This window comes from Phocoena sinus, chromosome 20 (genome assembly GCF_008692025.1).
Source record: "Phocoena sinus isolate mPhoSin1 chromosome 20, mPhoSin1.pri, whole genome shotgun sequence".
Lineage (NCBI taxonomy): Eukaryota > Metazoa > Chordata > Mammalia > Artiodactyla > Phocoenidae > Phocoena > Phocoena sinus.
Genome location: NC_045782.1, coordinates 21,014,059 through 21,035,123, shown reverse-complemented (window position 1 = coordinate 21,035,123; position 21,065 = coordinate 21,014,059). Strand labels below are relative to the sequence as shown.

At 40.9% G+C, this 21,065-nt stretch overlaps 1 pseudogene; it reads right to left on the bottom strand.

The window, feature by feature from the left end:
• Positions 1 to 546: 546 nt before the first annotated feature.
• Positions 547 to 18,003, bottom strand: LOC116745979 (annotated as a pseudogene).
• Between the last annotated feature and the right edge of the window lie 3,062 nt (positions 18,004 to 21,065).

The window sequence follows — 21,065 nt, the reverse complement described above, 5'->3', positions numbered from 1 at the left end:
CTCCGGAGGCTGAACTGCCTGGACTAGAAGCCACACTCGTTGCCATGTGAGGAGGAAACGTGGGGCGCAGATGCGACATAACATGCGGCGGCCCCCAGGCGCAGTGACCCAGGCCAGTGAGGAGCCGGAGTCACATTCTGCGTCCAAGCTTGAACCGCTATGCCAGCGCCGACGCGAGGGCTCACGTTAGCAACCGCGCACGCCTCCCCCGCCTAACGTCCCACCCATTATTTATGACATCTTTAGTTGCACCACCGTTATTAGGTTTGTGCGGAAATCCAATCCGCGCCACCAGAGTGGGCCTTTTTCCCAGAGTCCCCAGGGCGCAAGCCATCCTTACTCTTACAAAGGAGACAATTACCTCCTGCCGGAGCCCTCTTCCCAACCCCTCCCTGCCCTCCCTGGCCCCAAACAATGAGGCGGGATTTGGGCTGCAGACCCAAGTGACCCCAAACTCCAGCAGCCCAGGGGTGGAGGGGTGTTGGGAAGGATGCAGAGCTTCCCAAGGAAACCACAGGACGTGGCATTCTGGGAAATTCAAAAGTGCTAGTCCAGTTCTGGCAATCTGAACTCTTCCTCCTCAAAGCTGAAGTCCGGGAGACATTCTTCCTCCCTTTGGTCACACAGCTGACAAGAAAAGTAGCTGACCTGCAAAATGAGCACCAGTTATGGTGGCAGGAGGGGAACACACCTTACAATTGTTCTAAAATGTTGCCATTTCCTCCAAACTCTCAGTATTCACGTCTCATTATTCATTCACCACTCTGTTATTAGGGGTTACCACTGAATCAGTGATGACTCCACAACTTCCGTAGGAGGGGTTTGGGGCAGGTGAGCAATTTATTCTGGGAAAGAGAGTCTAAAACCAAGTGAATGACCCTTTATATTAGCATGGGAAAACTTCCCCCATCCCACCTTGTCTCAACAGAGCCATTAATCTAGAAAAAACTACAGTGTCACTTTTCAGAGGTCTACCCTGTGTACACACATGGAGAAGACACTTAGAATGTTAAAGTCAGCATGTTAAGTAATTTTCTTGAAATACTGTAACTCGCACCCAGTTTACTTTCTTCACAGTCCTTTTCATAATCTATTTAATTTTAGTCCTTTTTAATTGTCTGGTACACCTTTAACACCTAAACTCCAAGAGAGAAGTAGATTCATCTTATTTCCAGTACCTAGCACATAATGGTTTCTGAATGGAACTGATTCCAAGATTGGCCTCATTTAGGAATGGATCTGTTTTTATAATCGGGTTTCTGAAATCTTTAGTATCAATACGGAATCCTTTCCTCCTACATTACACAGGAAGCTAGACTTCTTAAAGCCCAAACATGGATAAGTTTGAAGTTTCCTTGACTGATTTAAATTGAATTAAAATAATTATTTTTTATGGGAAAAACTATCAAAATATCTACATTTTTCAGAACACAACCACCTTTTCTTTCTCTACTTTCTTCCCTTCAAAACAAACTTTGCAACATTGGGGTGAGTTAAATAATCAGCAATCTAGCCCCAAATAAAGCTCTCAATGACATGAAACACATTTTTTGCTTCTTTTTAAAAAAATATTAAATGCACTACATTAATGTTTTCTTTTAGAAATTACATTAACAACTTAATCCCTAATTCGAGGCATCCATATAATTGACTTACAGAAAGGTTCTTTGGCAAAATATTTAACACAACATATATATGTGATTATGAGATTTGGGTTATACACCTTACTTGAAAGACATGAATAGTTTTTAAACTCTGTAGCATAATCATACTTAAGGCCATAGTTACTTTGTTCCCAAATCCCTGCAATTCTATTTGAGGGGAGTTCTAAAAGGCCTGTGTCTTCTTCTGTGTCCACAACTGTAGACGTACACTGATGGCCCTCAATCCTGCTCTCCAAACTTCAAGTAAGGGGCCAGATACAAGGCTTGGGACTTGGAAAAGTCCTAGAAATTCCCTGCCTCAAAAGCAGTTTCAGAGTTTCACATTATCCTAAGGATGACAGAGCTGAGTAGACATGCCAAAGTCTTCCAAATCCTGCTGGTTATTTTGAATTATGGCTACACTGGCTGTGTACCCCTTGAGTTTTTATCTCCACATACTTGAATTAAATCCTGTAGTTCCTCTTCGTTTCTAGCACCTGTGACCTCTTCACAGGGTCTCTCTTCCACAGCTATTTTACCATTTTCCGAAATAAAGTTAACAAGGATAAATTCAGAAGTGTTCTTTTTCTAAAACTTCCGTATACAATGGTAGCACCCAATAATTAGACATCCTTTTGATTTCTAAAAGCAGAAAATAAGAGCATTTTCCTAGAAGTTCCCTCATCTGACACTTCAGTTTTTATGATTATTTGTGAAAAAATATATAAGAAATATCAACTTTGGTTCAAAAACTTTTATGATCTTAGAAATAAGAACTAAGGAATAATGACATAAGAATTAAAGCTGTGGAAACAAAAATGTTCAATCACAATACAATTACATAGTAAGGTATGAGGTGGGGGTCAAAGTGAGTTCAAACCTGTGATACATACAACTGGACTATAATAGATACTTCATATTAGAAGCAAGGCAAGTGCCTACTCCTTGGGAACAAAATTCTACCAGATACAATGAACAAAACTTTGGAGACAGAGACAGAGAGAATTTGAACACTCCACTAGCAGCAACTGGCCCATGTACCTTTTGGACAATACAGCTTTCCTCAAGGCAAGCTAGAGCCACCAGGCTTTTTGGTCTAAAAAAAGTTTTCAGTACATATAAGGAATACCTTGGCATATTAGGAACAAACAACCCAGACATTTAGTTTGGTTCTTAAATGTTGTTACCCAGATTTGACAGCTGATGGAGATTTTGCCTGACGACCAGGGAAATCAAGCTTCCTTGGAAGGATTGCCCAGGCTGGAAGGCCAAGACCAATCCAGGGTCAACTCTTACAAGCAAATAAGGTCTCTGACAACTTAGCTAGGATTTCTCAGTCTCTAAGCCTGCAGGGCTGTGAAGCAGGTGAGCAATTCTCTTCAGGGAATCTACTAATCATAAAGTTTCCTTTGGGCACTGCCTGTGACATTCTCACTGCTATATAACTCGATAGGGAACACAATCAACGCTCTTCAGCAGCATGACAACTTTCAAGGCTCACAAAAATGTAGCCGATTATTATATAAGAATCATATTCACCCAATGTATCAGAAATGAAAGCTGAAATTAAATTGACTCCAAAAACATAATCTAATAAACTCTTCAACAAAAAAACAATCATATTAATAATAGTCAATATATATTGTCTGCTTACTATGTTTCAGGCATAGTTCTAAGCTTTTTACATTCATCATTTCATTTACTCTTACAATATCCCCCATTTGGTGGTAAGCTGAATTACTAACCCTATTTGCAGATAAAGAAATTGCAGCTTAGAGATATTAAATACCTTCAAATGTCTCTGGCTAGAAAAAACTAAAATTGCGACAACAGCAACAAAACAATCTAAGACACAAAGTTAGGACTCAAACACATGTGTCCAAGACTTATAATCACTACACTATTCTGTATGATAAGCAAGCAATTGAGGAAGAACTGGATCAAACACTTTCTGTATGAACCGAGGCAAGTCATTCTACATCTAAACACTGGGGACAATAATATTCACTGTCGTTTTTCTCATAAATGCCATAAAGAACAAATTTAAGACTGCTGCTGTGAAAGCATCTGGTGAATGAAAGAATATGTAATGTTTTAGATAACCATTATTTTCACCCAATTAACTTTTCAAATAAGTTTATTTGCTCACTGGAACTGAAGCACTTCAAGGACAATCAAAAAGGTCTTACCTAAAACCACTATCAGCAGTTTCTGGAATGCACCTGTCATAGCCTTCTGAATAGCAAGCTTCTGGGTTACCTTCCTTTTCATAAGGAATGATAATGACCCTAAATCCAACAAAAAAAGATGAATTTAAAATGCCTATCTGAATAACTGATTTCTAGGTTATACGTTTAAAACTAAAAATGCATCTGTGATTCTTAGATCATTATCTTAGTGATTAAGGGCAGGCACACACTGGGGTAGGGTTGAATGTCTCTGTTGTAGGTATACCCTGGCATGGCACATTTTTACTGCTCAGATCTATTCTCAAAGTTCCTATAATACTTGATGGTAAATGCAAACCAAGAACGTGGCACAACTTTCATACTACTCACAGATTTCAAATGGACAAGCTGAGGCTACACTGCTACAGACCCTGCTCTCCTGGGCGTAAAGGGCTGGATTTATACAGTGAGATAGAGTTGGTGGTAGTGCAGATGATCTGGCCTCTCCTCAACCATTACCCACTCAGGTGGATGGTGGAGCCTCCTCCACTCCATTCGCTAACAGCCCTGCCTCTGACTTAAAACCCTAAGCCCAAGTGCCATTAATTCTAAGAGAAAACTCAGTACCAATAGGAATCCCCTTTCTAGGGATCTACATTTACTTTTTCTGCTCAGGCCCTTCTATAGAAGGCAAAGGACTGAACATTTACACAAGAGTTTATTTCAATATTTTTTTTCCAACAGCAACAAAAAGTTACTTTAATATTCTTGTGTCCACAGTTAACAAAATCAGGTAAGCAGAGCCCCCTGTTAGATTTTAGCCTCGTTTACTTTTTGTCTGGATGTCTGAATCATTATACCCGGACCAAGAGAGTGGCACTGGGAATGGAGAGGAAGGGACATAAAGCAGACATGCTTTAAAGAAAGAATCCAAGAGAACTCGGCCCTAACTATTCACAGGAAATGGAGAAGAAGGGCAAATTAGAGTTGATTCCAGACTTTCAAGCCAGGGTGACAAGGAATGGTGATCCATTGCCAAGACACTGAAGTGATGGGCACAGGGCGGTGAGCTATCGGGGGTAAGGAGTTTGGTGAGTTGTCCTGGACAGCAACTCTCATTTTCCTCCTCTCACCTCCAGGGCTTATGATGAATCTTCTGAGCCTGTGGTCCTGCGGTATGATGGGCTGATCACCTGGGATGCACCAGCCATCACCAAAAGCTCCTGTGTGGTGGATGTCACCTACTTCCCCTTTGATAATCAGCAGTGCAACCTGACCTTTGGTTCCTGGACCTACAATGGCAATCAGGTGGATATATTCAATGCCCTGGACAGCGGAGACCTCTCCGACTTAATCAAAGATGTAGAGTGGGAGGTGCATGGCATGCCTGCTGTGAAGAATGTGATCTCCTATGGCTGCTGCTCTGAGCCTTACCGGATGTGACATTCACTCTCCTTCTAAAGTGGCGGTCCTCTTTCTATATCATCAACCTCCTCATCCCATGTGTCCTCATATCTTTTCTGGCTCCCTTGAGTTTTTATCTCCCAGCAGCCTCTGGGGAAAAGATCTCCTGGGAGTGACCATACTGTTGGCCGTGACTGTATTTCAGCTCATGGTGGCAGAGATCATGCCAGCCTCAGAGAATGTCCCTCTGATAGGTGACTTCAAGTGTCTTACACTTTGAGTCAGCACTGTGGTAAATGGGGTTGTATCTGTATCTTTAAACTCCTGACAATGAGATCAACTTCAGACTCAACACAGGCTGTCACATAATTCATTTGGTGTCTTCAGTTGGCACCTTTGAAAAGAGATGTGGCTGTTGGAAACAAAGCTGGTCTTGTTGTCTCCAGGTTTACCCAAAAGAGGAATGAGAGCAATATGGTATAGAGCAGTGGTTCTCAGAGTATGGTCTCTGGACCCACAGCATTAGCATCATTTTATTTTATATATTTATTTATTTTTTTGCTTGGGGAACATTTTATTTTTTATTTTTATTATTTTTTATTGGAGTATAATTGCTTTACAATGGTGTGTTAGCTTCTGCTTCACAAAAAAATGAATCAGTTATATATATATACATATGTTCCCATATCTCTTCCCACTTGTGTCTTCCTCTCTCCCACCCTCCCTATCCCACCCATCCAGGCGGTCACAAAGCAACGAGCTGATCTCTCTGTGCTATGCGGCTGCTTCCCACTAGCTATCTACCTTATGTTTGGTAGTGTATATATGCCATGCCTCTCTCTCGCTTTGTCACAGCTTACCCTTTCCCCTCCCCATATTCTCAAGTCCATTCTCTAGTAAGTCTCTGTCTTTATTCCTGTTTCACTCCTAGGTTCTTCATGACATTCTTTTTTCTTAAATTCCATATATATGTGTTAGCATACGGTATTTGTCTCTCTCTTTCTGACTTACTTCACTCTGTATGACAGACTCTAGGTCTATCCACCTCATTACAAATAGCTCAATTTCGTTTCTTTTTATGGCTGAGTAATATTCCATCGTATATATGTGCCACATCTTCTTTATCCATTCATCCGATGATGGGCACTTAGGTTGTTTCCATCTCTGGGCTATTGTAAATAGAGCTGCAATGAACATTTTGGTACATGACTCTTTTTGAATTATGGTTTTCTCAGGGTATATACCCAGTAGTGGGATTGCTGGGTCATATGGTAGTTCTATTTGTAGTTTTTCAAGGAACCTCCATAATTTTCTCCACAGTGGCTGTATCAATTTACATTCCCACCAACAGTGCAAGAGGGTTCCCTTCTCTCCACACCCTCTCCAGCATTTATTGTTTCTAGATTTTCTGATGATATCTCATTGGAGCTTTGATGTGCAATTCTCTAATGATTAGTGATGTTGAGCATACTTTCATGTGTCTGTTGGCAGTCTGTATATTTTCTTTGGAGAAATGTCTATTTAGGTCTTCTGCCCATTTTTGGATTGGGTTGTTTGTTTTTTTGTTATTAAGCTGCATGAGCTGCTTATAAATTTTGGACATTAATCCTTTGTCAGTTGCTTCATTTACAAATATTTTCTCCCATTCTGAGGGTTGTTTTTTGGTCTTCTTTATGGTTTCCTTCGCTGTGCAAAAGCTTTGAAGTTTTATTAGGTCCCATTTGTTTATTTTTGTTTTTACTTCCATTTGTCTAGGAGGTGGGTCAAAAAGGACCTTGCTGTGATTTATGTCATAGAGTGCCCTGCCTATGTTTTCCTCTAAGAGTTTGATAGTCTCTGGCCTTACATTTAGGTCTTTAATCCATTTTGAGCTTATTTTTGTGTATGATGTTAGGGAGTGATCTAATCTCATACTTTTACATGTACCTGTCCAGTTTTCCCAGGACCACTTATTGAAGAGGCTGTCCTTTCTCCACTGTACATTCCTGCCTCCTTTATCAAATATAAGGTGACCATATGTGCGTGGGTTTATCTCTGGGCTTTCTATCCTGTGCCATTGATCTATCTTTCTGTTTTTGTGCCATTACCAAACTGTCTTGATTACTGTAGCTTTGTAGTATAGTCTGAAGCCAGGGAGCCTGATTCCTCCAGCTCCATTTTTCGTGCTCAATATTGTTTTGTCTATTCTGGGTCTTTTGTGTTTCCATACAAATTGTGAAATATTTTATTCTAGTTCTGTGAAAAATGCCAGTGGTAGTTTGATAGGGATTGCATTGAATCTGTAGATTGCTTTGGGTAGTAGAGTCATTTTCACAATGTTGATTCCTCCAGTCAAAGAACATGGTATATCTCTCCATCTATTTGTATCATCTTTAATTTCTTTCATCAGTGTCTTATAATTTTCTGCATACAGGTCTTTTGTCTCCTTAGGTAGGTTTATTCCTATATATTTTATTCTTTTTGTTGCAATGGTAAATGGGAGTGTTTTATTAATTTCACTTTCAGATTTTTCACCATTAGTGTATAGGAATGCAAGAGATTTCTGTGCATAAATTTTGTATCCTGCTACTTTACCAAATTCATTGATTAACTCTAGAAGTTTTCTGGTAGCATCGTTAGGATTCTCTATGTATAGTACCATGTCATCTGCAAACAGTGACAGCTTTACTTCTTCTTTTCCGATTTGGATTCCTTTTATTTTCTTCTCTTCTCTGATGGCTGTGGCTAAAAATTCCAAAACTATGTTGAATAAGAGTGTTGAGAGTGGGCAACCTTGTCTTGTTTCTGATCTTAGTGGAAATGCTTTCAGTTTTTCACCATTGAGGATGATGTTGGCTGTGGGTTTGTCATATATGGCCTTTATTATGTTGAGGAAAGTTCCCTCTATGCCTACTTTCTGTAGGCTTTTTATCATAAATGGGTGTTGAATTTTCTCAAAAGCTTTCTCTGCATCTATTGAGTTGATCATATGGTTTTTCTCCTTCACTTTGTTAATATGGTGTATCACGTTGATTGATTTGCATATATTAAAGAATCCTTGCATTCCTGGAATAAACCCCACTTGATCATGGTGTATGATCCATTTAATGTGCTGTTGGATTCTGTTTGCTAGTATTTTGTTGAGGATTTTTGCATTTATGTTCATCAGTGATATTGGCCTGTAGTTTTCTTTCTTTGTGACATCCTTTTCTGGTTTTGGTATCAGGGTGATGGTGGCCTTGTAGAATGAGTTTGGGAGTGTTCCTCCCTCTGCTATATTTTGGAAGAGTTTTAGAAGGATAGGTGTTAGCTCTTCTCTAAATGTTTGATAGAATTCGCCTGTGAAGCCATCTGGTCCCGGGTTTTTGTTTGTTGGAAGATTTTTAAACACAGTTTCAATTTCAGTGCTTGTGATTGGTCTGTTCATATTTTCTACTTCTTCCTGATTCAGTCTTGGCAGGTTATGCATTTCTAAGAATTTGTCCATTTCTTCCAGGTTGTCCATTTTATTGGCATGGAGTTACTTGTAGTAATCTCTCATGATCTTTTGTATTTCTGCAGTGTCAGTTGTTACTTCTCCTTTTTTATTTTTAATTCTATTAATTTGAGTCTTGTCCCTTTTTTTCTTGATGAGTCTAGCTAATGCTTGATCAATTTTGTTTATCTTCTCAAATAACCAGCTTTTAGTTTTATTGATCTTTGCTATCACTTCCTTCATTTCTTTTTCATTTATTTCTGATCTGATTTTTGTGATTTCTTTCCTTCTGCTAACTTTGGGGTTTTTTCTTCTTCTTTATCTAATTGCTTTAGGTGCAAGGTTAGGTTGTTTATTCGAGATGTTTCCTGTTTCTTAAGGTAGGATTGTATTGCTATAAACTTCCCTCTTAGAACTGCTTTTTCTGCATCCCATGGGTTTTGGGTCATCTTGTCTCCACTGTCATTTGTTTCTAGTTATATTTTGATTTCCTCTTTGATTTCTTCAGTGATCACTTCGTTACTAAGTAGTGTATTGTTTAGTCTCCATGTGTTTGTATTTTCTACAGATCTTTTCCTGTAATTGATATCTAGTCTCATACTGTTGTGGTTGAAAAAGATACTTGATACAATTTCAATTTTCTTAAATTTACCAAGGCTTGATTTGTGACCCAAGATATGATCTATCCTGGAGAATGTTCCGTGAGCACTTGAGGAAAATATGTATTCTGTTGTTTTTGGATGGAATGTCCTATAAATATCAGTTAAGTCCATCTTTTTTAATGTATCATTTAAAGCTTGTGTTTCCTTGTTTATTTTCATTTTGGATGATCCGTCCATTGGTGAAAGTGGGGTGTTAAAGTTCCCTAATATGAATGTGTTACTGTCGATTTCTCTTTTTATGGTTGTTAGTATTTGCCTTATGTATTGAGGTGCTCCTATGTTGGGTGCATAAATATTTACAATTGTTATATCTTCTTCTTGGATCAGTCCCTTTATCATTGCGTAGTGTCCTTCTTTGTCTCTTCCAATAGTCTTTATTTTAAAGTCTATTTTGTCTGATATGAGAATTGCTACTCCAGCTTTCTTTTGGTTTCCATTTGCATGGAATAACTTTTTCCATCCCCTCACTTTCAGTCTGTATGTGTCCCTAGGTCTGAAGTGGGTCTCTTGTAGACAGCATATATATGGCTTTTGTTTTTGTATCCATTGAGCCAAGCTGTGTCTTTTGGTGGGAGCATTTAATCCATTTACATTTAAGGTAATTATTGATATGTATGTTCCTATTCCCATTTTATTAATTGTTTTGGGTTCATTATTGTAGGTCTTCTCCTCCTCTTGTGTTCTTCCCTAGAGATATTCCTTTAGCAGTTGTTGTAGAGCTGGTTTGGTGGTGCTGAACTCTGAGATTTTGCTTGTCTGTAAAGGTTTTAATTTCTCCATCAAATATGAATGAGATCTTTGCTGGGTAGAGTAATCTTGGTTGCAGGTTTTTCTCCTTCATCCCTTTCAATATATCCTGCCACTCCCTTCTGGCTTGCAGAGTCTCTGCTGAAAGATCAGCTCTTAACCTTATGGGGATTCCCTTGTGTGTTATTTGTTGCTTTTCCCTTGCTGCTTTTAATATGCTTTCTTTGTATTTAATTTTTGACAGTTTGATCAATAAGTGTCTTGGCATATTTCTCCTTGGATTTATCCTGTATGGGACTCTCTGTGCTTCCTAGACTTAACTATTTCCTTTCCCATATTAGGTTTTCAACTATAATCTCTTCAAATATTTTCTCAGTCCCTTTCTTTTTCTTTTCTTCTTCTGGAACCCCTTTAATTCAAATGTTGGTGCATTTAATGTTGTCCCAGAGGTCTCTGAGACTGTCCTCAGTTCTTTTCATTCTTTTATCTGTATTCTGCTCTGCAGTAGTTATTTCCACTATTTTATCTTCCAGGTCACTTTTCCGTTCTTCTGCCTCAGTTATTCTGTTATTGATCCCATCTAGAGTATTTTTAATTTCATGTATTGTGTTGTTCATTGTTGTTTGTTTCATCTTTAGTTCTTTTAGGTCTTTGTTAAACGTTTCTTGTATTTGGTCTATTCTATTTCCAAGATTTTGGATCATCTTTACTATCATTATTCTGATTCTTTTTCAGGTAGACTGCCTATTTCCTCTTCATTTGTTAGTTCTGGTGGGTTTTTATCTTGCTCCTTCATCTGCAGTGTGTTTTTCTGTCTTCTCATTTTGCTTATCTTACTGTGTTTGGGGTCTCCTTTTTGCAGGCTACAGGTTCGTAGTTCCTGTTGTTTTTGGTGTCTGTCCCCAGTGGCTAAGGTTGGTTCAGTGGGTTTTATAGGCTTCCTGGTGGAGGGGACTAGTGCCTGTGTTCTGGTGGATGAGGCTGGATCTTGTCTTTCTGGTGGGCAAGTCCACGTCTTGTGGTGTGTTTTGGGGTGTCTGTCCACTTATTATGATTTTGGGCAGCCTCTCTGCTAATGGGTGGGGTTGTGTTCCTGTCTTGCTAGTTGTTTGGCATAAGATGTCCAGCACTGTAGCTTGCTGGTCGTTGAGTAAAGCTGGGTGCTGGTGTTGAGATGGAGTTCTCTGGGAGATTTTCACCATTTGATATTATGTGGAGCTGGGAGATCTCTTGTGGACCAGTGTCCTGAAGTTGGCTCTCCCACCTCAGAGGCACAGCACTAACTCCTGGCTGCAGCACCAAGAGCCTTTCATCCACACGGCTCAGAAGAAAAGGGAGAAAAAGTAGAAAGAAATAATTAGTAGAACTAGAAAGAAAGAAAGAAAGAAAGAAGGGAGGGAGGGAGGGTGGGAGGGAGGGAGGAAGGAAGGAGGGAAGGATGGAAAAAAAGACGATAAAGTAAAATAAATTAAGTAAGGTAAAATACAATAATATTATTAAAATAAAATAAATAATTATTAAGTGGGAAAAAAAACAAAAAAACGGATGGATTGAACCCTGGAACACATGGTGGAAGCAAAGCTATACAGACAAAATCTCACACAGAAGCATACACATACACACTCACAAAAAGAGGAAAAGGGAAAAAAAATCATCAATCTTGCTCTCAAAGTCCATCTCCTCAATTTGGATGATTCGTTGTCTAAAGGAGGGAAGGAAGGAAAGAAAGAATGAAGATAAAGTAAAATAAAATTAAGTTATTAAAAAAAATTATTAAAAAAATTTTAAAACAAAAACGGATGGATAGAACCCTAGGAAAATAGTGGAAGCAAAGCTATACAGACAAAATCTCACACAGAAGCATACACATACATACACGCTCACAAAAAAAAGAAAAGGGGAAAAAATAATAAATCTTGCTCTCAAAGTCCACCTCCTTAATTTGGGATGATTCTTTGTCTATTCATGTATTCCACAGATGCAGGGTACATATAGTTGATTGTGGAGCTTTAATCCGCTGCTTCTGAGGCTGCTGGGAGAGATTTCCCTTTCTCTTCTTTGTTGTCACAGCTCCCAGGGGCTCAGCTTTGGATTTGGCCCCGCCTCTGCGTGTAGATCGTCGGAGGGCGTCTGTTCTTTGCTCTGACAGGATGGGGTTAAAGGAGCCGCTGATTCGGAGGCTCTGGCTCACTCATGCCAGGGGGTAGGGAGGGTCACGGAGTGCAGGGCGAGCCTGCGGCGGCAGAGGCCGGCATGACATTGCACCAGCCTGAGGCGCACCGTGCGTTCTCCCAGGGGAGTTGTCCCTGGATCCCGGGACCCTGGCAGTGGCGGGCTGCAGAGACTCCCAGGAAGGGGGGTGTGGATAGTGACCTGTGCTCACACATAGGCTTCTTGGTGGCGGCAGCAGCAGCCTTAGCGTCTCATGTCTGTCTCTGGGGTCCGCGCTTTTAGCCTCGGCTTGTGCCCGCCTCTGGAACTCCTTTAAGCAGCGTTCTTAATCCCCTCTCCTCACTCATCAGGAAACAAAGAGCGAAGAAAAAGTCTCTAGCCTCTTCGGCAGGTCCAGACTTTTCCCCCGGACTCCCTCCCCGCCAGCCGTGGTGCACTAACCCCCTTCAGGCTGTGTTCACACTGCCAACCGCGGTCCTCTCCCTGCATTCCGACCGAAGCCCAAGCCTCAGCTCCCAGCCCCGCTCACTCCGGTGGGGGAGCAGACAAGTCTCTCGGGCTGGTGAGTGCCGGTCGGCACCGATCCTCTATTCGGGAATCTATCCGCTTTGCCCTCCGCACCCCTGTTGCTGTGCTCTCCTCCGCGGCTCCGAAGCTCCCCTCCTCTGCCACTCGCAGTCTCTGCTCACGAAGGGGCTTCCTAGTGTGTGGAAACCTTTCCTCCTTCACAGCTCCCTCCCACTGGTGCAGGTCCTGTCCCTATCCTTTGGTCTCTGTTTATTCTTTGTTCTTTTGCCCTACCCAGGTACGTGGGGGGTTTCTTGCCTTTTTGGAGGTCTGAGGTCTTCTGCCAGCGTTCAGTAGGTGTTCTGTAGGAGTTGTTCCACGTGTAGATGTATTTCTGGTGTATCTGTGGGGAGGAAGGTGATCTCTGCGTCTTACTCTTCTGCCATCTTCCCGGAAGTCATCTATTTCAATCTTTAGACAATGATTTTTTTGGGATAACTGAAGGTCAGAAGACATCTGTATTTGAAGGACTATTTAGCACAAATTATTAACCAAAAAAAACCTAACTAATTTTCCCTCCTCCTAAGCTTCTTGGCAGTCAGTCAGTTCTAAAATTCTAAAGTTTATGGTGGTGTCAGGTATTGCCTAAGATAAAAACCTATATTGTCAGGCAGAAAAATTCTGCCCGGGGTTTTTGTTGCTTAGCAAAGGTGATGATGTTTGAAAAGTTGCGTTTCAGAAAGAAAGAAAAAAAGAGAAATCCCACTCCCTCACCTCAGCACACACACACATACTGGAAAACAGACCTTCCTCCAACTTATCCAAATGTTCCTCAGCCATGCCAACTCCAGAACTCCTGCACTCATGGGAGGGGAACACCACCCCTAATCACAGAAGAATTTCAGGCTTTGCTTCAGAAGTGGTGTCACAATATCTTCATTTTCCCTTTCTTCAAGGTTAGAAATATCCTGAAGCTCTTAGGATTTTGAATTAAAGCCTAGACTTCAACATATTCTGTTGTTATAAATAAACTCCAGCAATCCCAGGTAATAGTTTAGGTATTCTATAGCTTCAAAATCAAGTGAGACTTGCAAATGAATGACTAGATATGGACAACTATTCTTTATTATATACCATAAAAATACTGGAGAAAATTATGAAACCACCATCCAAGTCATTGAGATTATCACTAATTCTAGGTGGCAGGCCAATGCTCAGATACTTCCATGTGGAAGCCTCTCACACATCCTCCCCATAGCCCTGTTCTATTCTTCTCTCTAAAGTCTAGGAGTTCAATGTTGAAAGGAGTCTGGTTAGTCAAAGAAAATCTACAGAGTTTACCTTGATGATCCTTTTTGACCACCCATGGAAACCAAAGTAGTAATTTGACAATTCTTGGCATCTAGAGCTGTTTAGGGCAAGTGTATTACGTTCAACCGTCTTATGTCTAGTGCCGAAATGAACCTAAAGACATAAAAGACCTAAAATTATCACAACCCTACATAGAGACTTATTTTGGATATACCTGAGATTTATCAATACCAATTTCATAGAGTGGTTGTGAAGATTAAGTAGGACATTTTAAGCAATGAGTTCACAGTAAGCCCTAAATAAATGTTATTTATTACTTTTAAGTCAGTACTTTTCTGCATCATTTCCAGGGCCCCTGATTAACCAGAAGGTTCCCTGACCTCTGGTGGTGAAAGTGATGATGAAAGCAACCAAAGAAGCCCAGCAGAAGCCTATTATGGGGCTGGGGGTAAGCAAAGGAAATGAACTGTTTTAGTTGTCTCATCCTGTAGCTCCTGCTTGAGAATATGACCTGAAGAGGAGATAAGATGGGCCTGCCACTGAATTAGGACCTTAATCTGTAGCACCCCCTTCCCATGTTACTAATGCCTGTTAGAAGAGGGAAGACATATACGTCTATAAATGTAAATAAAGCAACCAAAAGAATTAGAGGTTCATCTACGTTAACAAGCTTCTTTGAAAGTGCAAATATTTCCAGTCTTAACTCCCTAAATCATTTACATATTACTGTGGATTTTTTACATCACTAGTTCTTTCTTAAATGTCTATTTCCACTTTGAACAGGGTGTAGTATATAAATATAGTCATAAAATTCAAATAATACAAATAAAGTGAAAGCATTGTTACTTCTTTATTGATTTGTTTGTGCATCTTCCTCTGTCACTAGTTTATGAACTCCTTAAGTGCTTGAAGGAACCATATATTATTCTTTCCTTATTACCAGAAACAAGCATAGATCTTGGCATATAATAGAGGAGTGATGGTCTGGTGACTGAGTGAATGAATGAGTACATAAGAAAATGAAATTACTTTCTCCAACTGAAGCTGCCTGCTGGGAAGGAGAAATGAAGACTAATTTTTAAATATTGAGTGTCGCATGGGAGGCTAGGCTCTGTATGGTGAGTCATAATGGAGCTGTCCTGGACAATTACGAAGCTTCAGAAGGGCTCTGAGCTCCTGGGTAGTAGAGACAGCTGACATCTGGGATAACCTTGCCACAGTTCTTGCTGGCAAACATTTCCCTTCATGCTACTGAGAAAAACTCAGATACATTAGGCCTTTCCTTCATTTTATTTTAAGATGTTATTTTTTCTGTATTTTTTTAAAATGCAGGGGAAAAAAGATAAGAAATGTGTATACCTGCCAATGAGTTAAAGAACAGAGATTTGGAACTTCCCTGCTGCTGCAGTGGTAAAGACTCCATGCTCCCAATGCAGGGAGCCCGGGTTCGATCCCTAGTCAAGGAACTAGGTCTCACATGCATGCTGAAACTAAGAGTTCATACGCCACAGTTAAGGAGGCTGTGAGCCACAACGAAAGGAGCCTGCCTGCTGCAACTGGTGAGCCCACATGCCGAAATGTGGAGCCCTTGAGCTGCAACTAAGGAGCCTGCCCGCTGCAACTAAGACCCGGTGCAACCAAATAAATAAAATTTAAAAAGAACGCATAATTAAAGTAGATAACAATTTCGGGGGTGTGGGTACTAAACTAAGGCTCTGCATTAAATAAAGAAATCTAATACGAATGTCCTTTCCTCTCAACACTACAGTGACTTATAGAAATTTTTCTTCATTATTTTATCAGTGATGGGCTTTATGCTGTGAAAATCTCAGAACCTAAGCTTATGCAATGGTCTTAATGTCCAATATACGAAAAGAATTCATTACTCACAACTGATACCACGTAACTGTTTCATAATCTTTCCAGGATCATCTGTAATATCTGAGTGGTTATGTGAAATGGTTGCAGGGTCCGCAAATTAAGGAATGTCTGACACAAAATCATTTCAATCCCAGGGAGTACACCCAGGATTGAAGAGGGTGTTAAACAGGTACAGAAATGGGAGGTAGTGTACCTGGAGTCACATCTGAGGAGAGTTCTCAGATTCAATAAAGGTGAAATTAGTGAGTAAAGAAATATGGGTGAGAATAAGTAGCAAGGTCAGTAGGAAGTAGCCAGAGCAAGAAGCCAATCAGAGAAGGCACACAATTATAAAGTGAAAGGTCTGGGAAATCTAAGCCTCACTCACTTATTCAGAGGAAGTGAAAAGGTCCTTGAAAAAGGAATGGTGGCTGAATGGAGGCACATAATGAAATGTTCATTCTGGGGAAGTAAAATTGGATGGCATATTGATATGGAATAAGTTTTCTACAGTGCATTAAAGAATATTTTAGTGATTCTCTGGAATCTGAAGGGGGTTCTGAATAGGCAGTTTGAGAGTGATGATGATGATGAAGCCTCCTTTATGTTACATCTGACAAAAGTTTGGCAAGCTCAGAACTTCCCTGGTGGCAGAGTGGTTAAGAGTCTGCCTTCCAATGCAGGGGACACGAGTTCGATCCCTGGTCCGTGAAGATCCCACATGCCGCAGAGTAGCTAAGCCCGTGTGTCACAACTACTGAGCCTGTGCTCTAGAGCCCATGAACCACAATTACTGAAGCCCACATGCCTAGAACCCGTGTTCCACAACAAGAGAAGCCATCGCGATGAGAAGCCCACGCACCGCAACGAAGAGCAACCCCCGCTCACCGCAACTAGAGAAAGCCGGGGTGCAGCAACAAGACCCAATGCAGCCAAAAATTAATTAATTAATTAAAAAAAATTTTTGTCGACCTCACACATTTAAGATCCACATAAAAGTAAATATAAGGAAGACTCTTGTGAAGATTTCTTAAATTAAGGGGCAGCATAAAATGACATGGGGTTTAACATCAGTCAACTTTGCATTTGGCCTCTAGTTTCCACATTTACTGTCATGAACTTTAAGTAAATCACTTAACCACCCTGATTTCGAGTTTCTTCATCTAAGAAAAAGAAAGAAAGAACTGGAGAACTGGGGGATCAGTGGAGCAGTGCATCTGAGAGCATTCTGTACACCACAGTGCTGTTCAAAAGCTGGCCATTTTTCCCCCCCTGGGATCTTAGTTCCCTGACCAGGGATTGAACCCGGGCCCTCAGCAGTGAAAGTGCAGAGTCCTAACCACTGGACCGCCAGGGAATTCCCGATGGCCAATTAGCTTTAAATTCAGCACTTCATCCCAGTAGAGCGACAAATTCCACATTTGGACCCATCTTCACTGGAGATATGTGAAAAAGCTGCTTCTGGTTGCATGCCTTTTGGGCTCTGTGGGCATCCCTTGCTGAATAAAACTTGATGATGGCATAGAACCCAGGACCGGCCACTCTGCGTTGGCGAAGACTTGGACCGACTACAGAAGGCCGAAGTGGGAGAAGACTGTGAACAGAGAATGTTGTAGGCTGGTCCCACGCTAAGTAAGTGCAGGAAATTTCACACCCAGAAAACCAAAATACCCATTCCCTTATATTCTGCCAGCCCTTCGGCACAGGTAACTGTGGTGGGCCTGCAACTCCAAACACTTCTCATTTCATGAACAATTTTCCCTCTGAAATCCTTAGCTCCGAGAAGCATTAGGAGGCAATGCCGTCAGTTGGGAACTATCTCTGAAAAATCTACGGGGGCGAGCTGGCTGCTCAAGTTGGCTCTAGAACTAAGAGTCCTCTCAGCGGAGACCACAGGCAGATGAGGTACCCAAGCAGTCCCAGTTACTGGGGCACAGGGCGGCTTCCTCCACCCCTCCCTCTGCCCCGGCTCGGCTCACTTGCAAGGTCTCGGCCGTGGGTCCAGAGCTCAGCTCCCACACCAGCAAGGTTTTGTCACCATCGATGAGAACCACAAAAGGTACCAAATCCACCATCCTACCTTCACCCCGCATGTGCGGCTCAGGGCGCAAGCGGACTGCGCCTGCGCACATGAGCCCACTCTTTTTAAAAAGTTAGTGCCAATAAATCTAATATATAAAAAAATAGTTGAAAGCCCCTGAGTGTTTTGTGGATAGAAAAGCTTGAGATTCAGAGCAAATACAGAGCTGGACAGTCTAAGAATAAACTATCGCTCCCATCCATTAGAAAGGCTAGGTAGCAGCTTCTGGTTATGGAACCAGAAACTCTCAGGTGCCAAATAGGACATGAAACAGTATCACTTTTACTATTTATAAAATTGCAGAAACAAACAAAATAAACAATAATATATTTACACCTGTCCTATAAGAAAAAGGGTACTTAAGACCTAATGAATATAAAATCAGTTTACAAACTAGGATGCACTATATGAATAAGTTCTCATTTGCAGAGAGCACAGCATGGGATATGTGGCCATTAATGATAATTCCCTTCTCCTTTCCATTCCTTTCTCTTGTTCCTTCATGTATGTGGATCAGTTACATTATTAAGCTAACAATGTAACTGAGCTATTATTAGCTTAATAATGTAACCAATAGTCTAATATTTAGCAAGGGGGTAGTTCTTAGAAACTTAGGGAGCTGGAACTCTGAATGAAAGAATTAAAATATTGCAATTACATCATTCATTTTAAAATTTATCATCATTGATTAAAAATTAAAATAAAAATTAAATTAAAAATTTATTATCCCGCAATTGAGACTCACCACAACGTGTGACGTCTGTCAAGCATTCACCGTCACAACTCAGCTTGACTGTCTTACAGACAACCTCAATAGTATTTTTATTTATTTTTTTTATTTATTTTTATTTTATTTTATTTTATTTGGTGGTACGCGGGCCTCTCACTGCTGTGGCTTCTCCCGTTGTGGAGCACAGGCTCCGGACGTGCAGGATCAGCGGCCATGGCTCACGGGCCCAGCCGCTCCGCGGCATGTGGGTTCCTCCCAGACCGGGTAACAAACCCCCGTCCCCTGCATCGGCAGATGGACTCTTAACCACTGAGCCACCAGGGAAGCCCTCAATAGTATTTTTAAATTGGCAGAGGCAGCAGGCCATACGGCTAGGTAAGATCCTATAAATGGAAACACAGGTAATTAAATTTGTGGTAAAAGAGTTACTTGAGTAGGTAGAAGAGGTAGGCCAAGGTCACCACAGACCAGTGCAAAAAGGAGTTCTTGGGGCATATGGAATGGAGAACTGGATAGGGGTCAGGTGGCCAATTGCTACACTTGACTGTTGTAAATAAATATAGAGGAGGAGCGAGGTGCCCAACAGAAGGATTAGTATGGCAGTAGGTATGGTATGCCTAGAAAAAAGGGAATAGGGATTAGAATTGGGTGACATTGATCTGTACTTTTTTTTTTTTTTTTTGCAGTACGCGGGCGTCTCACTGTTGTGGCCTCTCCCGCCGCGGAGCACAGGCTCCGGACGCGCAGGCCCAGCGGCCATGGCTCACGGGCCCAGCCGCTCCGCGGCACGCGGGATCCTCCCGGACCGGGGCACGAACCCGCGTCCCCTGCATCGGCAGGCGGACTCTCAACCACTGCGCCACCAGGGAAGCCCTGATCTGTACTTTAAATCAGAAGTATCTCCTTCCAACCCAAAAGACTCACTTTGGTTTGAGAGTACACAGGAAGAAGGCAGACTTCTAAGAAGAGTCTGAATAAGACCACACGTTCTGTAGTCCCTTTCTTGGTTCCTATTTGTGAGTAGTAATATATTAGAAATTACTCTAGTAATAAAAATTCATCGAGTGGTTAACCAATAACAGAGATCGCATTAGCCAATCTGGACAAAAGGAACATTCCAAAGAATAACATTATCATTATAATAAGGTATAACATACTTAATTTAGAAAAAAGCACGAGTTCATAATGATACTCAAAATGAAAAGTAGGGGAGCTCTTCCTTATAGAATAATGTCAGCTAATAAATGGAAAACGAATGATAGAATTAGGAAAGTGTCATTTTGCAACTATCAATGTACTAATCGATTCAGACAAGGATTATCATTGATGCACAGTTGGGTGAAGAGTTGTTTGAAAGTTGGATCTTCACTGATCCCAAAGTATCACCCCACATATTATTTATCAATTACCAAGGGGAAAAATAACTTTACAATGGAGAGATATGGAAGATACCACCTTAATCAAGTGATCAAACAGCACTGGGCCACCTGAAGTGATGAAGTATGAAGAATACATCACCTATATAGTATTCTTCCCCAAAATGTTTACTTTCAATCTAATCAGGAAACAGACAAATCCAGACTGTCGGGCAATTTACAAGACAACTGGCTTAGACTCTTCAAAAATGCCAATGTCATAAAAGACCAAAAAAAAAAAAAACCAGTAGGGAAATATTTTAGATTAAATGAAACGAAGACATGACATGCAATGCCTAATCTTTAATTGGACCCTGTATCAAAACAAAACAGACTTAAAGAATGCTTTGGCTTCTGTCCAAGATAAAGTAACAAGGACCAATTTAACCTCCCACCTGAAACAATGAAAAAATCAGGTAGAACATATGAAACAACAGTTTTCAAGAAACTGTACCTCAGGCAATAAAGTTCAGTGATCCCCAGGAGATGGGAAATAAATGAAGTGATCCCTATAATTGCCCTAACTTACTTCTCTGAGAGTTTCCAGGTCATGGTACAGTGAAGAGAAGTCCAGGCAGAGACTGGTGGACTTCCTGACTGAGGAAATGGAGCTGAGAGTCTGGGAAACCCAAGGTAACTAGAGTTCACAAAGCAGAGTATCAGAGAGAAAAGAAGTGCACAGACAAAGAACTCTGGAGATATGCAGAGGGATCTCTTGAGAATTCAACAAACTATTGGTCAGTACATTTGTGTGAGGAATTACTTGATGAAAGGAAAACAACCACATGAAAGGATTAATAATAAGAACAACTGGATATAACACAGGGTTGAAGGAATAGTACCTATCCCTACAAGTTGGACTGGAAAACCTCATGATACTAGGAAAAGACTTGTCTCAGTAGTTACAAATAA